Raw genomic sequence first — 23,497 nt, 5'->3', positions numbered from 1 at the left:
ATCTTAAAGACGGAGGGAGGGTATAGAGAAAGAGAATAGCATATGCCTTTCAATGAGAAAAAGTATTTGGTGATGCAGAGTTTTTGAGGAGGGACTAGCCATTCCACAGACTTAAATTCCACAGGTTAAACAGACTCCAAATGTAACCCAAAATTCAAGGCTAAGCTTTGCTAATTTTTGCACCTTGCCAACAGCATTAGTGACAAGAGGTGCTCTTCTGTCACCCGTGGGGCCATGTAACTGCTTTTTCAAACTCTGGAAGCATGGTGAAAATAAAGGACCAAGACTTGCCTTGCTTCTTTATTAGGATTGTTGTCTCCCTTTTGCTAACTGGAGTCATGTTGGAGATCCCAACACGAACAGATACCTCTCTTTCTGTGTTTTGTATACCTTTGAGTGTCCCTTCCTAAAGGTCTCTGAAAGATTTCTGATCTCTCAGAAACTTACTTTTTGGGGGGTTGTGTAACCTGCTTGTTTTGTGAGAAGGCAAGGTGCAAACATGGAGAACTAGAAATTGCCTTAAATGCTGTATAGTACGATTTCAGTTACTTCACTTAGCTATTGCTAGCCATATTTTATAGATATACACACATCTTACTTGTTCTGGCCATTGAGATACTTTAAAACCAATTTGAAAATGTATTGTGATATATTTTGTCCATGTAACATTGTAACTGTACAAAATTGGTTAATATCAGTTAGAAGAAAACACTCTAAAACTGCCTTTCTACAGTCTATTCTCTGTATCTTAACTTTGTACTGACTATGAGGCCATTTGCTGAGATTTTGCTCCTGCACTGTGAAGTGGGATCCTAGCGTATCACTACATTCAGTCAAAATACTGAAAGATAAAATGAGAACACCTATAGGTGATGAAAATAAGACCAAGAAAGTAGCATTTCTCTTCACATTGTGTAAAGCAGAAAATCTGAAAATCATTTCAGTAAAAACAGGGATGTTTGAGAGGCATAGTCATAATTGTGGACTACAGTAAAAATAAATATATATATACCAAATCAGAATAACACTACATTAATTTAAATTAAAAATTACATTGAACCAAGAGGTTAACAATGGGATAATGTCACCTTAGTGGTTTGGTCTAAGGCAGTTGCCTACCGTCCTTCTGTAGTCAAGAGGGAAAAAGACAGACTCCACCAGTGAAACCTATTTTACTGTGATGGTCTGAGATGCCATCCTAAAATGGCCACATGAAATAGTTGAACTGAATGAGATCTGGAGGTGCCACCCACAGCAGACAAAGAAAAGAGTCACCTAATACTAGATAGCTAATTCTAAGACAGCTACAGCGAGTTATAATGAATCCTGCCCTACATGTGAATTCCCTAACTTTAGGAAATTAACGACCCTATTAATTTCTAAGGATTTGTTCATCTATTTAAACAGATGTGCTAGGGATGAGCATGCCAGTTTGTATCTTGACATAGATTTCATAGGCTGGACTTTAACTGACAACTCTGGAATTATGGATCTTGAGACATATTTAATGTCAACCTAGAAAGGTTAGGAAGTTCAGGGTCTTTTATTTATTCCCAAAAGCCAATGAGAAAGTAGAGCTGTTTGAAATAAGAATGTTAGTGAAATAAGGATACCCATCACTCTTTCCGAAAGCTAGGACAACATCAATAACAGCAGAAATACTTTTCTCATTGATGGATGAAGCCATGGAGTTGGTTTCAGATATAGTTTCCGTATCTGTGCCTTAGGTAGTTATAGTTAATGTCAATTTCAAACCCATCCCGTATCAAAGCAGTGTTTCTCTGTGTCTCACATCAGGTATATATATCTTTAATGAATATAATACAGATTAAGCTAGTTATCTTGGGTATGATTCTATAAACAAACCAAGTAATGGTTGTGAAAATTCATTGAAATAATTTTTATGTCACAAATCTCAGTAGTGTTGTGAGCACGCATCCTCATAAAACTGACCTTCTTTTGAAACATCTAGACTGAAGGCCAGCCTACACTGGTCAGAGAATAAAATAGGTCATGGAGAATGTTTGCCCCATTTCTGCTGTTCTAGTTCTGTCCTTCACAATCATTAAAGGCTGGATTGGCTGTACGGCAGTTTCTGTCTTTCTTAAAACAGAAAGGGGGTGGGAAGAAATAGAAATAAAGATATACAAAAGAAAGAGGGGAGAAGAGAAAGGATTTCTGCAGCCCTCTGGCATCCCTTTGCCAAAGCTGCAAGACCAAAAGGGTGTTCACTTGGCTGAGGGCCAGGCTGTGGGCTAGGATGTGGGTCCCGCTCCCCCTGGGCTGTGGCACTGAGCACTCCACCTGCCCCTTTGCCATGACATGCCAGGGGGTCACTTGCCCAGTGCTAGAGGAGGGGGCTCCTGCAGGACCAGCTCCTCACCTGAACACCTTCCTAGGGACAGTGCCAGTTTGCATGGGTGAGGATCTAACCCACTTGTGACAGACGTAGTGCAGAGGAACGGGACTGGGCTTAATAAGCCAGACAGATAAGATGTGGTGAAAGTGGCTGCGGTAATGCACAGAAAGATCCTTCAGTGGAGCAGCGAGAGAATACCTGCTGAGAGCCAAGCCTCACCTGTTGGCGAATGTAAATCTTAGGCTGGGTTATGACCCAAACACCCCAGAGATCCCCACAAATGCATGTGAAGTGGGTCAGGAGAAGAGTGCAACAAGCTAGCAGAGGAGTTAAATGAATCTCTTGCATCATGTCTGCTGCTGAGAGTCATGTAGAAATTCCTGTGCCAAAGGCACTTTGCAAAGAAAATCAGAGTGTGGCCTTTATACAGATTGAAGTCTCTAAGGAGGAAGTTGTAGAGTAACTTGAGAAACTCAAGTGTAGTAAATCACCACAACCGGATGGTGTTCATCTGGGAGTTCTGTGGGGAAATAAAGTGAGAAAAAGCCAAGATACTGACAAGGAGATGCCTTCTTCCCTTGAAAAATGCATCAACACAAGAAGGCTGGGGAGCCCTATTATGTTGCCTGTCTTCAAAAGGAGATGAGGAAAATCCTGGGAATTGCAGAGCTTTGAAGTTTACCACAATTTTAGGGAGCCCAAGAAACCAGTTCTGAACAGCAGTTGAAGAGAATTTGTTGGACAGGAACACCCCATGAGGGTGTTCAGTCTCTCAAACCACTGAAGCTGATACAAGGGGGGAAATTACCTCTCTATAGCATTGGAGTACTTTGAAAAACCAGTGGAGCAGCCTTCAGAGGGACAGTGGGATAACAGGGTCTTCTCAGAGGAAAGTGACCGAGTGATCCAAATGTTCCAAAGTTTTTGCAAAGGTCACTTTAAGCAAGTGTCATAAAGGATGTTAAGAAATCAAACAGAAAAATATCTTGAAGATTATTTGTTCCTGGAATGAACCACAAATCAGTCCAGAGGAAGTAAATATGCAAAGCATTTATCTTTCTAGTGAGTGGAAAGGTGAGCACCCTGTAGTGGGTACTAGAACTATTGTCATAACAAATAAATGAGTCTGAATCCCACATCTTAATGCATTCAAATTAGCATAGCCAGAATCCACCCCAAATCTGGATCCAAGTCACACATGTGGTTTCCATCTTAAAAGAGGACAAATCAGTTCCTGGATTCAAACTCCTTGAGCTCTGAGGTTTGAATCCTCCATACCCAAAGACCATAGCTCCAGCCTACATGACAGTTACATACCAAAGGGGGGGGGCGGGGAGGGGAGCAGGGGACCGGAGAAGTGCATGTGTACACATAGCATGCAAAGGAAGCAATCAAATGACACTGAAAACAATTTAAAAAATTATTCATGCCAGAAAATGCTCTGATGTACAGACTGCTTAACATGAATATTCGCTCTTGACATTAACTTGCTGCAGCTAGCTGAAAGGGCAGAAGATTACAAGTAATAGGACAGTGGGAATTTTTCTGGGTTTGGTGAGCCTGCTTACAATCAAACATTTTAAATTATCTGGATTTACAGGGCTTTGTACCCTTTCAGTTTCTCTCCTGTTTTTTTCAGTTCCTGCAGGCCCAGTGCACTGAAGGTAAACCTACTTCACTTTTAATTCACTCTGTCTCTTTTGATTTCATTAGATTTTGAAAGCTTTCAAAGGAAGTCAGAGGCAGGAATTAGATAAAATATAGAAAGTGGGACATTTCTGACTGGTTTGTATGCTTTCAGTTTTTTCTTTCTTTCTAAAAAGAAAGCATTTTTTTTAAGCAAACTGTAGGAGGGCTTGTAAAAATAGATATTTACATTTACATACTGGGACAGATCCTCAGCTGCCATGGATCAGTGTTGCTCCATCTTCTTGAACAGAGCTAACCCTAACCACCACAGCTGAGAACCCGCCTCTCACACATGTTGCGTATATGTGTGAAATATGTTTAGGATTCTGTATTTTTGCAAATGCACAGAAGCTGCTTCTTCCTCCAGGTGCTTTTGCCTGTGCACTAAGTTGTAGGAGTTAAAGCTCCTCTGTTTTTAACTGAGGGTCGTGTCCTCAGGGAGGCAGGGTGAGGAGGAAGGATGAAGTGCAAGAAGGACACATGCACAAAGGAATCAGCGCAAACAGAGAATTCCAGAGAAGAAGGTAGGGGAGAGAAACAGGAAAGAAAATTACGTCCCACATAGCCATACTGTGGTCTAAGGGCATTACTTCTTGAGAGCAACTGAAAACCAAGCAACATCTGCATTCACAGCAACGGTTCAACAGTTAAACTGTGACTGAGCAGCAACCATGACTTTTGGAAAACACCTCAGGTGTTTCCTGCTAGATAGCAGGAATAGTGGGAGACCTGCTATTGATAGCAAGGTGGAGAAAAAGCAGTTCTGCACTCAGCTGTGCTGTTGCTAGAGTCATGTAACACAGGACAGAGAGTACATGTTGCACCAGATAGTGTTAATAGGTGCCAACAGCCACCTTCGCTCCTTCCCCCTCAGTGTTTCCCAGAGTGAGTCGGGTGAGTATCAGTGTGGAACAACCGTGTACTCTCCTGCACGCTTCTGCCCACACAGTGGGACCCTGGTAGTCATTCAGACAGTACTGGACTCCGGACACATAATGAACACTGAATATCCATAATAAATAATAATTACCACAGTAGGGGGCAGCAGCCAGCTGTGGAGGAAAAGTAGGGCCAGCTGCTGGAAAAGATGTAGGCATTGGCTGAGCATGCAAGCCGGGCACTGGGGAGGGCGAGAGGGCCGTGGCTGGGAGCCAGTGGCAGCTTACTGCCAAGAAGAGGGAGATAAAAGCACAAAAGAGGTTCACCAGAGGGAGCTGCTTCTGGCTACCCCTCAGCAATTGGTAGCGGCCCTGATCCAGGAGGGAAGGCTGATGGCAAACAGGAGCATCGCCAGCCAGACTGTGTGGCCAGCACTGCTCACACATAGCATGCTGGAGCTAGCAGGACGAGTGTCGGTAAGCCAAGCAAGCCCGCCGCAGTGAAGCAGCCCTGCACAAGCCTCTGGTTTGCAAGAGAGCCATACCTCCTCCAGAAATGAGCACAGACTCATCCTGCTCCCCTCAGCATCTCCCCAGAGGCACCTCCAGCTGAAGCAGGGTCAATACTCCTGAAATGAGTACAGCTCCCCAAGAGGCTGATAGGCATCTGGTCAATGCTTTTCTGAAGTGCCTTGATACCCAGGTCTACTTGATTTTATTTGGAGAGAAGGTCCGCGCAGTTCTGAAGATCCCCGAACAGCAGCACTTTTAGCTGTCTGAATTACTCTGAAGGTCTGATGCTTAGCACTTGGGGTCCCCAGGTGATATGATAAATGAAAAACTGCTTTTGAACACGCTGCACACACTTAGAAGTCCAGTGCTACAACTAAAATTTATCGTAGATTTGAAATATTTTCCTAACCACCCTGAAAAGTCATGTCTAAGGCCAAATCAGTTCACCAGCCTGCTTTTCACAAGATTGTTCATGGCATGCTCCCCACATACTGGCTCCTCAGCAAAGTCAATAGCATCCCAGGGTAAGCTCCTCTACTTGCCCCATATGGAATACTTAACTATTTCACTAGCACAGCATAACGATTAATTAGCACATGTTCTGTGTAATAATTATAACAGCGTGGCACATTTCACTCAAATTTAGCTTAGTGAAATTTAGCTTTACTTATATTCATGTCTTATCTTCAAGCTTGTTTTCTGTGCCTGGTTATTTTTCACTGAGTTCAAATGCAAATAGATAAACCCTGTTTGCATTTCCTTCCAAAGGAGAATCGTGTTTATTTCCAGATTCTATATGCATCCACCAGGAAAAGTCACACAGGACAACTGAAGGGGGGGCGGGGGTTGCTGTGTTCCTAGTTGGATGAGCATAGTGGGTGTGATGTGGGTGATGTTAAAGGGAAGCCACTTTTCCTCCATTTCTCAACAGAGAGGCTGAGGGATCTTTTTGGTCCCAGTAAAAAGAGCGAGCTACTGTCTGGATCTCAGTTTATGTAGCCCACAAGAGAGTGGAGAACTCCACAGAAGACAGCCTCAGGCATATAGGGCATGGTATCAGGGAGAAACATCAATCGCTTTTGCAGGTAATAGCCAAGCATAATCCATGTGTGAGCTCAAATGCAAATTCATGGGCAACAAAGAGTCTATGTGCTGAATGTATATACAGTTCAAACATAAAGAACCAGTTTCTTTGTGAATAACTTTTATCTGAACATCTGACCTTAAGAACCAGCCTCAGTCAAGTGCTGGCAACCACCAGGATTTGGAAGTAAGTTAGGGGTGTTGCACTATTTTGAAAGCTCTGTTTTGAACCAGCTGTCATTACGGATGTCTGCTGGTACCCCATCTTAGCATACAGCCTGTCGCTGTTGAGCATAATGGGAATGAGCCAATGGAGTGTATTGAGCTATGCTTTCTTGCATGTCTTTGTAGCTCAAATTATCCCTTCACACAGCCATAACAGGTAAGCTTTGAAACTGTTTATGCCACATTCTAATTGGTTCCATTTAATTTGTGTATATGTCTCTCTATGTGTATTTGTATATACATATATGCATATTTATATGCACATATGTACATTTGGACATCATTATTAAATGTAAATATGCATATTGTCACATATTATTGCTATGTTCATCGCAGATTCTTAGAGTAATTGGCTTTATTATACAATAAAACAACCGTAGAAAGTGAATGCCTTCTTTAGAATAAAAAAGGAACACAGGACTCATACCATATACATTTAATGGTTTGGACATCTCAGTGCCCACATGAAAACAAGGAAGCGTATATTGGAATAGGCAGTATAATTATTTCAGCAAGGAACATCCATCCCACACTCCTAGAAATATGAGATTCAGCATCACGAGATCCTAGCATTATGTCATCAGCTGCATGAGTTTCACAGCTTATCTTTCTGATTTTATGTTACAGAAGTAAACTCCAACAAGAATGTATAACACTGCCAATTTAACAGCACATTTATGTTAATACTAGCTGTAATGATTTCAAGAAGGTGAACAGGATCAGTGTTTCTGTACACATGTATGCATTTACGCATATATATGCATACACACATATGCACATACAAATGCATGCATGTATGTGCACTACATATATAAACTGTCTTTAAAGATACCATTATTTTTAAAGGTTGATTCCAAGTACATTAGACTTGAAAACAATGTTCCATAAAGTTGACCAATTTAAAGAAGCCCCTGCTGGTGCATGGCAGACCGAGCTAGCTGGTATCATTAAACATCATCAGATGAGGCTGCAGGTAGCTGAAACGTTCCTTAATGAAAATTTAAAGAGAGCAGATTAAAATGATATTCCTCCAATCCAACAGAACACAAAGGTAAAGACATTCAATTACAACCAAGATCTCATTTAGCACTAAAGAAGTGTTGTTTGTTGATCAGAATTTATTGCCTGAAGTGAACAGCTAGGCTTGTGACTACGTATATAATTATTTTCTACAGTGTACTCTCTCTGTACTCGGATATAGTTATGGAAGGTGACATCTTCCATAATTTTAGACTGTAATGTCCATGACCAAGAGTTAGAAAATCTCAACAACAGCAACAAAGATCTTTTTATCTGCGCTACCCTATCTCCTACCATTGTGAGAAGTAAAATAAATCCATAATGGCACGTATTTGGGTTTTGATCTACTAGGTTAAGTGTTTCTATAGGTTTTTGTTGGCCCATAGAATAAGTGGCACCAAGGAAGTGGTTTGAGCAGGATACTCTACCTGTGTGTCTCTCCAGAGTGCTGGCAGCTTTCCCCTGGGCACATCATGAGGGTTTTTCAGTGAGAAGACATTGAGGACACTCAGCTCTATACCAGATCTGTCATTAGTTCAGAGAAATGCATCACATCTTTAAAATCTCATAACTAAAAAAGATACTGACAGGCAGGGGTGTGACAAGAGGAGAGGAAGATTAACCAGGAGACTGAAAGGACTGATTTGTTAGGGAAGATTAAATGAGCTAAATAGCTATGGGTTGGCTTAATGTTAACTAAACACAACATCACGCTAGTTAAAAGATATTGAAGGAAAATAGCATCAATGAAGGAAAAGAAGGAGATTTGCAAACGGACATTACTAGGAGAAATATGATGATGTTAAGAAAGGAAAAAAAAAACTTCTGACAACAAGATACTCTAGACAGCACAATCTCTCCCTAGGGACATGGCATCACTTAGGACATTTAATCTAGGCACACAAAACAACCGAAAATATGCCATAGGAAACAATCTCATGGTGTCAGGGAGCTGTACTGGATGACCTAAAAGGTACACTGCTAATTTGTGTGCACCTGTTATCTGTGATTTTCCTTGCTTGTATGGCCAACTCATTGTTACTTGTGTGTATTTGGTTTCTCTGGGCCCAATCCAACTCACGCTGCAGTCAGCAGAAGTTTCCGACAGGAGCAATAGGACCTTTTCCATGTCTTTGCTGTTCTAAAAAGAAAAGGAAAAAAACCCTAAAAAACACCACCACTCCTGCAAGAACTATTAATGTATGTTGTGTATGGATGTATATACAACTAAACTAGATCGGTCCCTTAATATTTCTTGAATATTTAAAACTGTGTTTATCCTTAGAGGTATCTGAGGAAATGTGTGTTTGCTTTCATACAGTGTATCTAAAATGTTTGCTCGGGAAGAAACTTACAGTTATCTAAGAATAACTTTTGATGAAAAACTGCCTTGGTCAAGGCAGAATGAAGACAATTCTCTACACTAAACTAAAATATATATATATTACACAGAAATGGCAGAGCTCTTTCTATTGCTAAAGCAGAAATGCAACTGATGAAAGCAGCTAACAATGAATTCTGTTTTCAAACACTTTTACCCAATATCTGAGTGTATGTAATCACATGATGCTTACATTCCAGCTCACTTGCACATAGGGAATCACTGTTTTGTGGCAGCTCGGTGTTGGCCCCTTGAGAGGCACAAATTTCTGTGTAAGTGAGGCTGAATGTTCAGGGGTCAGGGCTGTGTGTTGGTGTTGTCCATATATCTAGCAGCTAGTATTGTAAATCTTTAGAGCAGCATTTCTTGAAAATACTAAACAGACATTTTGGTAGCCAGTATTAAGCCTGTGGCTATACTGCTTCAGGCTGTGATCTTGTCAGCTTTTACAAGATAAGTAGGGTCAGGCAGGGTCAGCACTTGGATTGGTAACTCTAAGGAAAGGCAGTAGCTGCAGGAAGTGTCTTGGGCAATAGAAGAGACATAACTGTTTTCCCTGGGCCTTTTCTAAAACCCTGATGAAGGCATAACACCCGGCTGTGACATGAGAGTGACATCCTCACCGTCTGCAGTTATCAAGCACCTCATTTTCAAAGGGGTCTTCCCTGAGCTGGTGTGGAGGTGTGCAGTACAGCGAAGAGGACACCACAGAACTCGGGTACTGCTTGCACGTGTGTGTGGTCCTGGTTGAACGGCATGTAAATACACGGCCCCAGCATGCTTCATTGGGAAGGAGGTACAGGTGAAAGACATTTCTGACATCTTTGGGGATGCTGACAGCTCTAAATTAAGTCTTTGGCTGTGTTTGTAAAACAAAAGACAAGTCTATTAAGCCAAGACCTTGTACCAACTTTCAGCCTCACACATTTCTACAGAAAGTATGGAAGGGCTGATAATTAAATCTTTGCCCAATGGTCTACATTGCCAAGAATTTTAAATTGTAAGTTAACCAATTTCTCCTCTAAAGTTCAAACAATAAATAAAATTCTATGTGAAAAATGGAGCCTTTTATTCCTTTGTCGAAATCTGATCAGAGTAAACTACAGATGTTAAAAGGCACTGCAGTTCAAAGAATTAAAAAGAATCTTATGGGGTTTGTACGAAGAAAAGAGTTTTAGAGAATAATATGGGAAATATTATAATGCTATTATATAAATCAGTGGCACATCCTCACTTTGAATACTGTCTTCAAGTTTGGTCACCTCATCCCTGAAAAAAGGAAGTAGAAAAAGAACAAGTCCAGAGAATGGCAACAAAAATGATAAAAGTCAAAAGGATGGAAAATTTCTTGAGAAGAGATAAAGAACACAAGCACCAGCTTGTCTCTCAGAGAACATTCACCCTCATAGGACTGCAAATCATACATGAACCCTTTCCATAAACTTGGAACAAGAGCTGTTGCCTGAGATAATCTAGAAGATGTCCTTGGACCCTAGCAGTTCTTCTGGAAGGCTTTGGGCCCTTGCATGAAGCAGACATCATTGCAGATACTTTCATCAGTGTACGCTGTTCTCTTTGAGGACTTTCAGCCACTGGAGGTTAATGTGACCTATGGATAGTGGACAGGACACAGAGCTACATATTAGCAATACCTTTTTTCCTTTGCTGACTATATCCCAAACTCATTTTTTAGTCTGTTTTAGAAACTTCACTTTTCCATACCCTTCTTTCAAACTTTGCATGAGTTTTTCAGAAAAGCATAGGTGATTCAGAGGTACAAATCCATTGACCTGCGTGACAATCTTTCCAGTTAAATCACTCAGCTTCCTTGAAAATGTGCCATTTGTCTATTCAAATAGTCCCAGCCCCAAAGGACTTGCACAGTCTCCCTCACTTTGTGTGATGGGATCCCCAGGCTTCATCAGAGCTCTACTTAACCATGACTATAATATAAATAACATGTTGTCCTCATGATCTTCCAACCTAATTAGCAGCAAAGGGGAAAAAAAAAAAAAAAACCAAAAACAAACCTTTCCTATCCTGCAAGGTGAAACAAAGATGTATCAAATTTCAAATGGAGAAGAGGTATTGTTTTTCTAAACACTATACAGTTAATGGAACTTGCTGCTGCCTGGATAGTACTGAGAGAAACAGCATCATATTTATAAATGGGGAGGCATTTTTAGCCATAAAAGCAAATCTTCACACAAAATTCAGATTGGGTTCAATTCAGTAGCATGTAATATGCAGAAGATCAGGTTAGGTTATAATACTGGCTGCTCCTAGCCTTCAAAAAATCTGTGAGTTTTTCTAGCATGCTAATCATCCCCATGGTTCTTGGCATATGTCAGTCAATAGACAGGGTCAGGAAGGCATCTTCATACGTGGTTAACTGTTACACTGTTAAACACGCGGTGAGGAGGGAAAGTCTCCTTCCATATTGTCTAGTATTGGCCTCTGTCAAAGTCAAGGCATCTTAGGATTGACCAGGGCTAGTGAACGCTAAGGAGCAGCCAGGAAGGCATCCTACTACACTCAGAGCAATTGCAGAGCATCACTGAACATCTGTGTATGGGAAGTGAGGGGCTGTCTGACCTGCTGATGGATTATCAGGAAAGGTATGGATTCCTACATAGGCCTTCAGAGGATCAGGAAACGCTAGGAGGCTTTTCAGACTGGTGGCTGTTCATGTCTCTTTCTAGAGCCAGACAAATTTTCTCCAACCCTGTGTGGGAACCCTGGAGGCAACAGTCATATTCACGCTAGCACGGTGTGCCTTACAGCCCTGTCTGCAGATCAGGAAAAAGCAGACCAAGGTCAATACAATCTTGGGCTAAAGAGGTTTGGAGGAAGGTGAGGAAACCAAAGGCTCAATGGCTGCAGCTAGCCTTCTTTTTTGGTCCATGTGACAGCACACCCTGGAGCCCTACTGCCACATCACCCAGACCAGCATCCCTTCAGAGTGTCCCCAGTCCCTGTGTAAAAACAGACCCACCCACAGGAGCCTACGGAGACGTATGGCCCATCCTCAGCTGCCTGTGGCCAAATGGTACAGCTGAACCTCTGAAGCAGGGCAATGCTCCCCGTGGGCACATGCACTCTGTGGTGCCCCGGCACTCTTTTCTGCTTCAGATGGGACAGAGACCAGGAGATCTCACTTGCCCTGAGAAATGTTGCCTTATTGTAGTGACACATGATAGATACCTGGTTCATCTCTGAACTGTTAAAAAGTTCTTAATGCTAACAAGGTACCAAAAGAACAGAAGCCCTTTTTTCCGTGATCGCACTTACCTACAACTTCAGTCATCTTACAGGCCCCACAAGAAATCAGGGAGGATGTCTTCTAGGGAATAGCTGTGCTGGAGTCATTTCAGTTATGGGAAGCTGTTTCAGCATTGCAGGTTAGAAAAGTTATCTACTGGGATGGAAGAACAGAAAAAAAACCAACATTAAAAGGAGCAAATCAGCTCCTTACACTAGCAGTTTTACACCAGCAATCTGTGCTTTCACATAAAGATGGAGCATGTACATAAAGTAAGCACAAAATGCACACACAGTTGTGATTCCAGGATGTTTGTAATGGCAACTTAGATTGTAAATTATTTCTTTGGGGGGCAGAAAGCACAGTAGAAAAAATGTATATTATTCATAAAAATGATTGTCCTGTTCACTTGTATACCTCTGCAATTTATTCCATAACAGCTTTTTACTTCAAAGAAATCACTAGCTAATGACATCTCCAACTTAAAAAAATCCACTTATTCACAACCCTGTCCCTGAGGGAATTCCTGCATGTTATCAGAAATTTTTCCAAAGATCATTAACAGATATTACAAACCAATTGAAACTGAGTATTTTCTTTGCAAATTACTTTTAACTTTAGAGCTATTGAAAAAAGACATTGAGTGATTTAATTTACTTAATCTGTCTACAGATTGCAGCTATGTGCATATCCTGTGATTGCATTTCCAACAAAAAGCATACATAACTATCCCTAATAGAGATATTTTTCTAAATTATCGTACAAGATCAGTAAGATCTCTGAAGATATTAATGTTTACTTTTTCATTTAGAAAATTGCACTCAAGAAAGAAATGGGCACCTTTATTCTGTTGTTATCTTAGAAATGATAACACACCATAATACTTATTCTACCTGATATTTTAATTAAAACTCTAATAATCATCACGTCTGTATATCCTTTGAGGATGTGTTCTACTGATTTTTCTGAAAAATCACTGTATTTTCATTAGGCTGTGAAGCCAATATTTTAGAAACACCTTACGCAGCAATGAGTATACCAAATAAGATCCTCTGCCTTGTACCAATCCAAAACATCTAAGTGCAGAGCAAGATAATTCAGCAGAGGAGGGCTGGAGTAGGTATCTTATACTCCACCTTATTGCCTCAAACTCCTCCCAGAGAACCTTATGCATATCGGCACCACTTCTGCAGAAAGTACGGAAAATACCTTCCCCCACGGACTTTTAGCTTGTAGATTCCTGGTTACGGTTCCTGCTCTTTTTGTAGATAAGAGATAAGAACCTCTTGAAGCCCAGGTGGACTTTGAGGGCATTTACCCTCAGTGACAGTGAAGGCAGCGGCTGTACTTAGTGTACTGCTCAGTTCTGAGCACGTGTTACATGTGTTTTGCCAGGCCACTCTGTGGACATGCAGGCAAAGCAATGCATAGTTTGAGGAGGTGAATCAGGATTAGCTTCTGAGAAGTTCAGCTCAGCTGAGTTCGTGACTGTCTGGCCAAGGGGCATGAGCAGAAGAAGGATTTTAGATGTCCTAAGACCTTTATTAGCAAAAATGTGGGTGATGAACTTAGCGGGGATGTGGATTGGGATCCTGGACTTGGACATCTATATCCCACAGGCGTCTCAGTCATATCCTCTTGTGGCTTTGGGCCCAGAGATGGCTATTCAGAGAGGGACCCAGATTTGTCACAGCAAATAGGTGCCTAAACATCTTTTCATATCTTGCTTAAAATGGTGTGAGAAGTGTGCGGAAAGGGTGACAGGATTTGAGGGCGGTGGTTACTGTCTCACCTTCCTCAGATAGTCTGCATCTTCCCATCAGCTGGGTCAGAGGCCTGGGACCAGCCTACAGACCTCTCCATTCCCAGTACTGTTTAACTCACTATTCTGCTGTTTTCCTTTCCTGGGTTACACCGAAAAGATCTCACAGTGAAAAGAATTTTTTTCCCAGTGCACCAAAAAGCATGGGGTCAGTTAACTTGAGCCAATTTTGAAACTGTGTCAGTCGCTGAAAAGATTACTCCCTGAGCTACCGGGGGTCCAAGTTTGTCCTGTGAATGTTGAGACCAGAAATCTTTACAAAGGTCTCACACCATTAGCTTGGCAGCTTGTTCCTTTCCACCATCCTGTGGTGACAAGTGGGCATGAAAAAGGATATGGGGTGGCTGCTGTTGAGCAAGAAGGATCTGCACAGGTTATTGGCTTGGTTTTAGCCCACTCTGCACTCAGATGAATGCAAAGGGAGGATAGTATGTCCTTTATTTCTCCTGGTGAAGGTGCAGCCTCTCAAATTTGTCACGTTCCTGCTCTTCATTCACCCACATGACCTGCTCAAGACACTTCTCTACTCATGGTCCAAACCCCTGGTTTACAGCCATAACAGCACTGTGGGTGAAAGTAGCTGCCGTTGCAAAATCCTGCTGCTCTTTCGGATCCCCTTTTTTTAGATCTGTCTCCCCCACCCTTCTGTCACATGCATGCAACTGGCATTACAGTGTCCGTTCAGATGGTGCACTCGGGAAGCCAGAGCCCCAGCACATTTTGCTGGTGGCTTTCACTTTGCACTAACAGCGCAATCTCTCATGCATACCCGGCTCCAAGGATGAGTCAGTTCAGCGCTGGAGCATCCTCCCCCTCTTCCCTCCCCGCCTCCTCCTCTCCCAGGTGCCTTACATTGCTTGTGTTTTAATACAACCGGCTGCCCTGCGCTCTGGGACTCCTTCTGTGTGGGGCCTGGCAGCAGAAGCCACTACCATGCCTCCATCACGGGTGACCTGGACTATCCACCTGCTGGCACTGGGTACCGTGCCATCAGCTGCCAAACTGGCACAGCTCCACTGGCCACGGTGGCTGAGCACCTCTATTGTCACTCAACCCAGGCCATCTCCATGGAGTCCGATAACACATCTGCTAATTAATGCCAGTTGTGATCATTGGTCAGATCCACAACCGGGATAAATTGACACAGTTCCATTTAAGCCTGTGACAATTATTGTCAGCTCAGAGCTGACACTGTGGCTTCCTTTATAATGTGGATATATGTCTTGTTGAAAGTGAATAAAACCCACCAACTAGTTGCATATAAACTACCAAACAATCAGAAAATGAAATGATTGTCAGTAACTCCCAGTCCAGGACAAATTACAGTGGTGACAAAGAAGTGATAGCCCCAGATATGTTAACAACTCTCCAAGCTATCCAAGCTCCTTATAATAAAAATAATTAATAACAATAGATGTGCTTCTGGATACATTCACCTTTCTGCAAGGAAACCCTGATGAGTCTGTCTTTTAAAAAAGAGACTACCAGGAAATTCATATGTGATTCTATTAACTTATAAGCACAATGTTTCACATTTTAACAATCTAACAGATCAAATCTATTCTTGAATCCAATTTTTAAGTCTTATAAGCAACACCAGTAAGCGAAAAGGAACAGCCCAATAACTTTCTTGGGTTTCTTTTTCTGCTGTTTGTCAAAATTTCATTTCAACCAGTACTTCTACCCTGTTAGGTTGTATCACCCATCCTCTCAACCACAGTAAGCAGAGATGTAGTAGGTATTAAATCCTAACTAGAGGCAAGTAAGGCACTCCTGGAAATAAAGCAAAAGTTTGATAGTTGTGTCAAAAGGAACGGCTGTTATTATTATAATTTATTATTTGTTAAGCACTGACAATATGCTCAGTTCTGCTGATTAAGTTCTTCTGAGCAAGTTCTACTGATTAGCTTCTAAGGACAACACACTGTACTACAAAGAAGATATGTGACAGCTATCAAGACTTTTGCTTTCAAGGCTCACTTAGCAAAACAATTACACGCCAGTTATGCAGGTTTTATGGGAAAAAAAAGAGAGAAAATGCATAAACTGAGTAAATATCATGACTTTTGTGTTCACTAATTTTCCTACTCCAGATCTCTCACTTCAATACTGCCTGACAACCTCGAAGTTACACTAAGATTTGAGGAAGATCTAAAGCCTCATCCCTGCTTATATTCAGTTTTAAGAATCATGCTATATTAAAGGCAAGCACAGAGGTTGTATTGTTAGGATCTGTCTTTGGATTTGGGACTCACTCCCTGGGAAGGACAGAGATAGCTGAATGGGGCCAGCCTGAGACAGACAGAAATCTGAGCAACTTCAGTCTCACATGCACATTTCCTTCACAGCACAACACAGACTGGACAGAGTTAGCCAGTGCTCCACTCGTAGGTGCCGACCCAACCTTAGGAATACTTTTGGGGGTGCAGGTGCCAAATGTTTCCTATCCTGCTGGGCCCTTGCTAGGCTGCAAGGGCTGTTTCTCTAGCAGACCTATTGTTAAGTCTCTCTACCCTGAGCTGTAGGCACATTTTTGCAGGGCATCTAGGAGTCAGGATGTTGGGTTTGTGCTGGTCTAGAGGCACTGCGGCAATTCTATTCCTGACAGACCCAGCGAACTTTGTACCTATTTTACATCTACTTTACCATGGAAAGGAATCACAGTTTCTTCTCACATCCTTACCCTTAGACCATTTACATGCAGTTTACCTCCAGGGTGGCAGATTCCCAAGAACAGGCATTTGATGGCAAAATAATGCATGTACCTCTGTGTATACACGGCAGGGCATGGGGCTGAGGACTGCTCTAAGAACTGTTGGCCAAATTTGCCTGTCAGGAGGGTGCCAAACAGACATCGTCCCTTGCCCTGGCCAGGCAACACCTAGGCTTTCTAACCACAGTGCTGCCAGAGCTCCAGCTGTGCAGATGTTCTTAGAAGAAAAAACTCCCTTTTGTCTGCTGCTATCCTCTAGCCTGCACACTTCCCTAAATCCCACCAGCATGCTTTTTTTTTTTCATAACTGACAGAGAGAAGTGAGTTCTTATATAAATCCTTTGTGTGAAGATCAAACTGCGTGCATGTAGAACTATTTTTTTTTTTAGGGGAAAATCTGCCCTAAAATAATCATTCCATGTTATCCCCACAGAGCATCTGCGCTGCCTTTCAAAACGCATCCAAGGCCACCCTTAAAGACCAGACTCAACATTGGCAGGCAGCAGGCTGTAGCTGAAGTCTCCACGCATATGGGGAGGGCAGAGTGTGGGCAGCCCGGGGCAGGACTCGGGTCAGGGGCAATGCAGCTGGAAGGGGCCGTAATCTGAGTTGCTCCTTACAGACAATGTCAGCCTTTGTGCTGATAGAAACTTGTGGGGCAACGCAGGAGCCAGACCGGGGCATGTGAAAAAGGTGTTTCTTTACCTAGCTAGCTTGGACTCCTCAAGCATCCAGCTCACAGAGACTGTCGTTTCAGTCAAAACTGGGAAGTTAACATTAGTTTGTTAATAGACTGAGGAGTGGAGGATTTGGTTGAGAAAACATAGCCTTTCATTCATAAACTCAGAAACCCTTGTAATGGAGAGAAGAATCAGCAAAAATGACCATCTGATTACAGTACTAAAAGGAAATTCTTTAAAAAAACAAAGAAGAAAGAAGAAAGCCCCCAAATGGCAGCAGAACAGCAGTTTTGGGATTAAGTTCAGTGTGGCTTGGTGTTTGACTATTAAACAATTTGATGATGACTAGGTATTCGGTATAGTGAAGCCCCCATGTGTGACACCAAGGAGTAATATGACTCACTGTAGCAGCTTATCTTTAGGAAAGCCTCCCTCTCTCCTTCTTTCACTCTTTCTGTTCTTCTTTCTCCCTTCTTGTACTCCCAATTTGCTTGAATGCAACACAGTCAGGGTCCTACAGCCAGCCCTAATTTTCCCAGAAGGTGCAGCTTTTAAAAAGCAGCACAGGTTCTTTTACTCAGGACCGTAAAAATGGGCTTGCACTCCAGTGCAACCATGTAAAAGGTGGATAAACCAATTCCATTAAAATAAAAACATTCTACCTGTGCCCATCCCCCTGCAAAGTTTTGGTCAAAGCTGGAACTAAACCCTAATCTAGCCTTTATTAAAGTAGATAAAAACTTCCTCTTATTCCCCCATTCGTTTTCTGCTGCTGTGATTTTCTGCATTTCAGGCAAGCCCGTGACCAAGAGCTGCAGGGCCAAAGGGGGCTGGATGTGCTGTATTCCTGGCCCAAATGGAAGCAGGAAATACTAAACATCTTGCATGGAAGCCTGTTCTCATCAGGTTTATAGCCCAGCTTTTTCCATCAAAAGCAGTGAGGATGGTACAGACACAGTTCAGAAATGCATCCAAGCATATGGGAGTATATCTACACTAATCCTCCTTTTGAGCTTCATCCAGCACTAAATCAGAGCCACACCAGAGAGAGGAATAATGCAGTAACTGGTGGAAAAAGTATGGTTCCTCTCTATTAGGACAGAGAAAATTAAACATGACTCACTTTTCTCCTTAAAAACTGTTGGAGGAATGTCAACCGCACAAAGCATGGCAGAGACTGGAAGAACCAGAAGTCAGGTACCACTTTAACTTGCCTGCCCTGTGGCCGTACACCCCTGTGCACTGCAGGCTACACCTGTGGGGCAGCCACTGCTGGGACAGCCTTGGGAGAGTAACACAATAACTGTATGGGTGACAAAACTCAGCTGCGAGGCTGTGAAAAGATCTTTTGGCAGGGTTAACCTGCAGCATGCTCACGGCAGCACTGTGGCTGCAGCCACCACCTCCAGATGTTCCCCGAAAGCATCGCTGCCAGAGCTCAGGGGAAGAAGGGGTGCGTGGCCTTATTTTCCCAGCCAGAACACAGGGCGCTCTGTCTGAGGGAGGAAAAGGGCTTTGCTGAGCTCATCGGAGGACAAGAGGGCCCTATGGCTGTGGCAAGGCCCGAAGGGTATGCCATCGGCGCTGGCTCGGATGTGGGAGCAGAATAGGCGGTGCAGTGACACCCCGCTCCCCATCACGAGCTCTGGCCTCTCCTACTGAAAGCAAAAGCAACAGAAAAAGCTGCAAGGCAAGATCTGCACCCAGCGCTTGGGATGCTCTAGCACATGCTGACTGGGGCTCAAGCTCTTCATCGCTTTTTTCCTGTGCCCAAAGGAAAAAAAAAAAGATTGTTCTAACAGTGCCACCATGCTCCACAGCCTACAAACACCACTCTCTGGACCTCAGACAAGGGGACAGAAAGAAAGGCTTTCAACAAAGCTTGCTGCGGGAGTGCTGATGGTTAAGGAGTTTAAAAAAAGCTGTCAGCTGACGAAACGAGGTGGGTAGTTAGGGATACAAGTTAGGAAAGGGTTTGGCTAACTATTTAGCAACAGGAAAAAATAAATACTGCTCCACATACACGTGCAGAGCCAACCTACGACTTGCAAACAGCCTATTATTTCCACACATAAACTTCTTCAAACTAGAATTTTCTTGGTCACATTTGTTACCTTTTCTTGTTTAAAAGTGGAAGAAATCATATTCATCTATTTTCTTAAAGAAAGAAATATGACTCAGTGGAAAACCCTCTACAACATCCCATCCTTTAAAATTACTGACTTGAGTCTCATCTAGCGTAACTCAGCCTTACAATCATAGAATCATAGGATGGTTTGGGTTGGAAGGGACCTTAAAGATCACACAGTTCAAACCCCCCTGCCATGGCCAGGGACACCTTCCACTACACCAGGTTGCTCAGAGCCCCATCCAGCCTGGCCTTGAATGCTTCAAGGGATGGGGCATCCACAGCTTCTCTGGGAAACCTGTTTCTGTGACTCACCACCCTCACAGTAAAGAATTTCTTCCTAATATGTAACCTAAATCTACCCTTTTTCAGCTTAAAGCTCTGTTGACATCTACAAAGCAGATTCTCTTTAGCTCATGTTAAGGTCTGCCCCCATAAGCTGTTTCTCTGGAACAACTTCTCGTCCCCTTTTTTTCCACAATATCCATTTGGTTTAAGGTGACTTTTCCTTTCCCAGTATATGGAGCTGAATGACTATGACGATTTACATTTATTTTAAATCACAGCCTATTAAATGGAAAAATAAATGCTAGTATGATTATATGGTTTACTTTTGAATGAATTATTGATATGAATGAGTAGTTGCAGCTATCATAATTACTGTTTATTAAATAAATATATTTTGAATTAGAGACCCTTGATTAAGAAATCACATTTTTGTCTGAAAATTGTTTCCTTGCTGCTAGTATAAGAAATACCTCGCATTACTCTAAATAAAAATTAAAAAAAAAAAAAGTTGGTGAAATTATTCTATTTTTTTTATCTTTTCCTTTGCTCTGTGAACTTGGCAGTGCTTTGTGCATATTCCCTTTCACTGCTTCTCTCCTCTAATCAGTTAAGTGAGGCTCTTTCCCCTCTGTTGTTTGTGTGGATCTGTCACATAGCACCTAGAGACACAAAAAAACATTTTAAATAGGAAAATGCAAAACACAAAAACTAAAGGATTGAGGATCAGATACCTGAAACTCCTCTCAACATTTTCTTTCAAGCTGAGCACGTTTCATATTAATGGTGTCTCTTTAACATAAATAATGATCTAATGAAATAAATATGAAATCGAAAGAATCATAAAAAGAATTTTACATTTAAGAATGCCATCTGTGTAACACTTAGCCTAACAATGAAATCATTTCTGTGCCAAAACAGCTCACTCCGCTTCCAGCACAAGTTACAAGGAGAGGGTAATGGTTTTGCAGAACAGGATAGAAGTCTGAGTTCAATCACAGAAGGAGCACCTGGGTTCAAACTTGCGGCGCTTCACACAGACAAGGAATCTTGCACGTGAGTTTTGAACCAGCCTCTGCTAATGTTTCCACCTCGAGTCATCACGAATTTTTCATGAGGTTGCCGATCTTTATGACAAGGAAATTTAGATATCAGAAGAGACAATTTTGGGGATCAGTACGAGGGCATCTCGCGACAACTATGACACCCATTCTCTGCTTGCCCACCGTGCAAACTGTCCTGCAATCCAGAGACAGGTTTGCCTGACTGAAGAGCACAGGACTCAGAAACAAGACCTCCTTTAAGTATGTCTGCAGCCAGAAAAGTTCTCCCTATAAAGCACTTAGGACTTAACACCAGACTTAACGTCAGCTTTTAGGACCGGTGTCCTACACCTGGGTTGCCCGGGCATGCAGTGGGAAGACCTGTGTCACGGGATGGAGATGCTGTTCCATGAACTGGGAAGCCAGGCTCTTGCTGCACGCGAAGCAGTGCAGCACAGCCCTGCTGCACACAATGGAGATTGTTTGTTTACACCAGCCGAAGAGAAGGGAACATATTTGTTTTGAGTGAGCTGTGTTAGAATACATATTGTTTTATATGCCCAGGCCTCATTACGCCGTGCTAGTCTTCAATATGGATCAGATCCTAAAACTGCTCAACATACTGAAATAAATGTGAGCTCTACCCACAGAACATCTCCAGACTTAGGCCTCATGTCTATCAATGTCATCTCAAAAAAACAAATGTTCAAAAAAGAATAACAACAAAAGTATCTTAGAGACGTGAAGGATGCTCACGTGTGGTAGATGCCATTCAAGGAGATGCTGAGGAATTACTTGCAGAGAGAGAAATCCACGTAACAAGCCTGGAGAACAGAGTGGGCCTGAAAGAAAAGGAGAGATAATTAAGGTTCACTGAAAGAAATATGATTAGTACCAGTCAGGTTTGTATTTTAGGAGTTATTCTGAAACTGAGAGGAAATTCTTCCTTCACGTCAGCGATGTGGACCCATTAACATCTCCCCAGGCAAAGGTGGCCGCAGCCTGTATTTTGCTTAAAGATATAATTGTGAGAGCATCCACAGAGGAAGAGTTAAACCACTGGTTAATAAACAACCTGAAGTGCTGTACGCTGTATTCATATAAGGGAAGGTATGAGCCAACAGAGAGAGATGTTCAGCTGCAATCAAAGAGGATCTGAGCCTAACTGAGCACTCACATGACAGTTGGGATCATTTCGGATCCCTTCCAATGAAGATAAAATAGCATCAAAAGCAGGGAGGCTTTTTTCTTTCTTTTAAGGATGAAAACACAACATCATTAGTCAAATTTTCTCTGAACTTCCACCTCCTCATGTTGATTTGTACTCAGGTTGAGTAAACATATCTTTCCATCAAGGTAAATAAATGTAAAAGCCTATCAGTAACTTAATTGCTTAACGAAGGATGCAGTGTAGGGTGTAACACAGGTTTTGACTATACTGTTGAAGTTAACGACCTCTCAAAAACACCTATTATACAGCTTGGCAGTAAAAAATATCTGTTCCTTCTTGAACATTTTCTTGTAAAATTTCAACCATCTACTAAACATTTTTTCTAGTGGTGGGGAGGGGGTGGAAACCTCTGAGGACAATTTCCCAAGTGGATTGATGTAAAATGGAGTTTATTCATTTGAGATGCTGTCCTTTGGGAGCCTGCATGCCACAGAGAAATTAAGGTAGAAAGAAGCAGGGAGTCCGCAGTAAGGGCAGAAGTTACACAGCGTGGGGGAAATATCTCCACATGAAAATGGCCACAGTACTGAGTGGGACCATTCGCTGGCGGGGGGGGGGGGGCGGGGCAGGGCAGAGGGGATGGTTGCTCAGCCCACGGATGTCAGGCAGGAGCCTGATCTTGGATGCGTAGCACACACCTAGGGACATCTGGGAGTGTGCCCTCCTCTGTCCTTGCACACCTAGTGCCCTGGATTGAGAGGACCCGTGGGAGAAAGCAGTTGTTCCCATTAAAATCAAGCCATTTAATAGAGGTGCAGGCAAAATCAGCTCTCCGGCGAGAGGACAGGGAGGGAGGAGGGTATGCCATGCGTCTGAGATCGAAATCTGGCTCACGGTGGGCAGGCAGGCAGAGTGCAGAGGCACAGCTGCCAGCCTGACATGATGGATCAGAGAAGCTACTAAGGAGCTGCAAGAGTCCAAGCAATTGAAGCAAAGCAAAACATGGAAAGGCAATAGGTCAGCCCATCTTTACAATCTATCAATTAAACAATCATCCATTTCCAAAGGTGTATGATGTCCTAAGCAGTAGACATCCCAGCACGTGATTATTACTGTGATGGAAGGACAGGCTTACCAACAGGAATTAATAATAATAATAATTACTAGGAGCACTAATAATTTTGGATAGGTCGTTCCATCAGTGAACCCCTCTGAGGAAATAACACAGTTGGGCATTTTGGCCTA

The 23,497-nt window shown here is 42.5% G+C and overlaps 1 long non-coding RNA gene across 1 annotated transcript; it reads right to left on the bottom strand.

Annotated features, from left to right (window-relative positions):
• Positions 1–7,170: 7,170 nt before the first annotated feature.
• On the bottom strand, positions 7,171–21,924 carry LOC130144737 (uncharacterized). The gene is made up of 3 exons (XR_008820228.1): positions 21,838–21,924; positions 12,440–12,566; positions 7,171–10,757 (listed from the first exon to the last, which is right to left on the bottom strand). It is a non-coding gene; the product is annotated as an uncharacterized LOC130144737 (long non-coding RNA).
• Positions 21,925–23,497: the final 1,573 nt, after the last annotated feature.

The sequence above is a fragment of the Falco biarmicus genome, chromosome 2, assembly GCF_023638135.1.
Source record: "Falco biarmicus isolate bFalBia1 chromosome 2, bFalBia1.pri, whole genome shotgun sequence".
Taxonomy (NCBI): domain Eukaryota; kingdom Metazoa; phylum Chordata; class Aves; order Falconiformes; family Falconidae; genus Falco; species Falco biarmicus.
This window is presented reverse-complemented; position numbering and strand designations above follow the sequence as displayed.